We start from the raw sequence: 2,689 nt of genomic DNA, 5'->3' as shown, positions 1-2,689 counted from the left end.
TAATTCAGTTATTTGACCTAGATTCCAAAATCACACACGCAAGAGTGTTCACCAAGGAGAAGCTGTCCTCTTCAATCACGGTCATCGCCGCACACACACACACACGAACTGCAAAGAATAGTCATGATCACAAACTAATTTAGCTGATGTTGCTAGTAAACCTTTCCATGTCAGAAATTCATACTGTTACTATACTCAACCGATACTTTCACCCTATGATTACGTCAGAGCTTCAAAACATCTTACAACCAGCAGCTTATTAGTCCAGAACATACCAAATCACTTTTGAGTCAGTGGATGCTCCTCAGAGGAAGGGGAGGACCATCCTCCTCAGTGAAATTTCATTTTTTATTTTTATTTTGAAAAACTAAAAAAGTTATTATTTTTTGACAAAACTATACTAAATATATTCATATGTCACCAAATAATTCATTTAAAACACACTGTTTTGCAGTGAAGGTCTATAGTAACTTCAACAGGGGTAGCATAATGGTGTAGCCGGAGGCAGCTAGCTCCTGTCCACCTCTGGCTACATTGACTTCAAAACTAAATCTAGGAGGCTTGTAGGCCTCACCCCCTTCCATAGACATACATGGTAATTATGACCACTTCCGGAGGACGTCATCCTTGCCTACTTTTTTGGAAAGTCTGAGCCTTGGGCGAAAGAGGTGTACAGTTACCTGAAGAACATCAATCGTTCAGCTAAACGGCAAAACAAAAACAGGGAGCATATACATGCCCACATCAGATTCAAGCTTCTGGGAAAAAGCTGCATCGATCATGACGAAGGTCCGCGTAGTTGAACTGCGCAACAAAACGAGAAAGTAAAAAGCAACAGGGATGGTCTCAAGCGGCTTATCAACACCACTGCGTTTTTGGGCATGCAAGAAATGGGCTTTCAGAGGACATGACGAGAGGGAGAGTTCCGCTAACAAGGGCAACTACAAGGAGCTTGCTGCGGTAATTGCGCGTTACTATGCTTTACTTGCTGAACATATGGAACTTCCGACTGTCTTTTCTGAGATGTCTAAATCAATTCAGAATGATTTGATAGCTCCCATCGCATCATCCTTTTAAAAGTTAGATTAAAGAGAGGCTGACGCAGCGCATTTTGTTTGCGCGTGCGTTACGGTAGGCTTTCCACTTCCCTCCGGTATTTATTTTGCAAAGATGATGACCGACACAGGCAGAAACTCATTACATAAATGTTGCAGCAGCCAAGGCTACACCAAAACATCAGAACTCTGACATGCTGTATGGGATGAAAACGATAATATTTTCCCGTCTGATCAACTGTAGGCTACTAATAAGAGCCACTGCATACAGCCTATATGCCCTATCCATCAGGTCAGGGTAAACTAATTGGTAACGTTATGTATTTATAGTCCATTTGTGTGTCAGGAGAAAATGTGAATGTGATCAAATGTGGTTAATATTCCAAATTGGGCTGGCTAGGCTGCCTATACATTTGCAATCCAAAATAATTAATTGGAATTCATTAATCAACATAATAGTGATGCCAGATGTGAGTAACCTTTTTTTTTTATGAAGCTTACAGTTGCTTAGGCGTGCATGATGAAAACATGCATAAAGCAAGCTCAGCCCTGTGAATTCTATTCTCTATCAGTTGTTGTCTCTGTCTGGGTAGAGGAACCCCCCCTCCTAAGCTAATATAAATCATATGAACAAGTTGCTGTAATAGATTGCTGCAGTTTCACAGGGGTTTCACCCCCCCCCCCCCCCCCCCCCCCCCCCCAACTCTCTGGGATCTATGGTGCCACCAGTCAGCTGTCAGTTATCGTCAGGTATGTGGATGATCAGGGCTTTATTCAGGAACGTTTCTTGAGCTACTTTGATGTGTCAAGTAAGTGAGATGCGCAGTCTGTGTTTGACTTTTGAATTTTGAGATGTCTGAGTTTAACTTCATGGAGAAACTAGTTGTTCAAACCCACGATGGCGCAGTTGTAATGGAATGTATCTGCTGTTTGTATTTACAGCCAAGTCCCCTCCTGTTCCCTGATTTAAGAGGTGATGACCACTCCACTCCACTACTTTTGTCAACTTTCTCCTGACATGAACTGAAGCCACGCTCATCCACTGGAACATTGAATGTTTCCTCTCTAGGCACTGTGAGTAGTCCTGTCAATGTTCTCTCATTACTGTATGTAGAGTCAATCACATTATTACACATCAATGATTTTACGCCTTGCTTGGACGAAATCATTCTTAGCTCTTTTGTTTAACTTCGTAGTGTGTTTTTTTTGTCTTCCCAGTCAAACCATGTACAGCACTAAAGTCAAGCCTCTGAACACCTCAACTCTTGCCTCGTACCCTCTTTCAATCACTACTGTGATCCTTTCCCAACAATGTGTAAGAACCCCTCTCATTCCTCATAATATTGTACTATAAATGTCTTTATTAAATGCTTTGGGTTAAAATAATTCGTCTTTGACCATTTTTGAAACACACTTTAGCGTCTCTGTGCGTTCCGCACGTATAGCGTGGGTTTCCCATTCTCCTAATTTTTTCAAGTTACCAGCCTCCACTGTTCTCGGTAATTGTATTGCTCTAAATTTACTCTCGCTCTCCATTGTCTTGGAATTTAACATCAAACCGAAATGCTGAAATGCTAATTAATTTCTATAGCATCAAACTTAAGTGCATACAGTATGTATTCACCCCTTTGCTT

At 41.4% G+C, this 2,689-nt stretch overlaps 1 long non-coding RNA gene across 1 annotated transcript; it reads left to right on the top strand.

The window, feature by feature from the left end:
* The first annotated feature begins 587 nt into the window (after positions 1 to 587).
* Positions 588 to 2,441, top strand: LOC129824556 (uncharacterized). The gene is made up of 3 exons (XR_008754765.1): positions 588 to 960; positions 1,998 to 2,129; positions 2,274 to 2,441. It is a non-coding gene; the product is annotated as an uncharacterized LOC129824556 (long non-coding RNA).
* The last annotated feature ends 248 nt before the right edge of the window (positions 2,442 to 2,689 follow it).

The sequence above is a fragment of the Salvelinus fontinalis genome, chromosome 26 (assembly GCF_029448725.1).
Source record: "Salvelinus fontinalis isolate EN_2023a chromosome 26, ASM2944872v1, whole genome shotgun sequence".
NCBI classification, from domain to species: Eukaryota; Metazoa; Chordata; class Actinopteri; order Salmoniformes; family Salmonidae; genus Salvelinus; species Salvelinus fontinalis.
The sequence above is the reverse complement of the archived record's forward strand: the minus strand, read 5'-3'. Positions and strand labels throughout refer to the sequence as shown.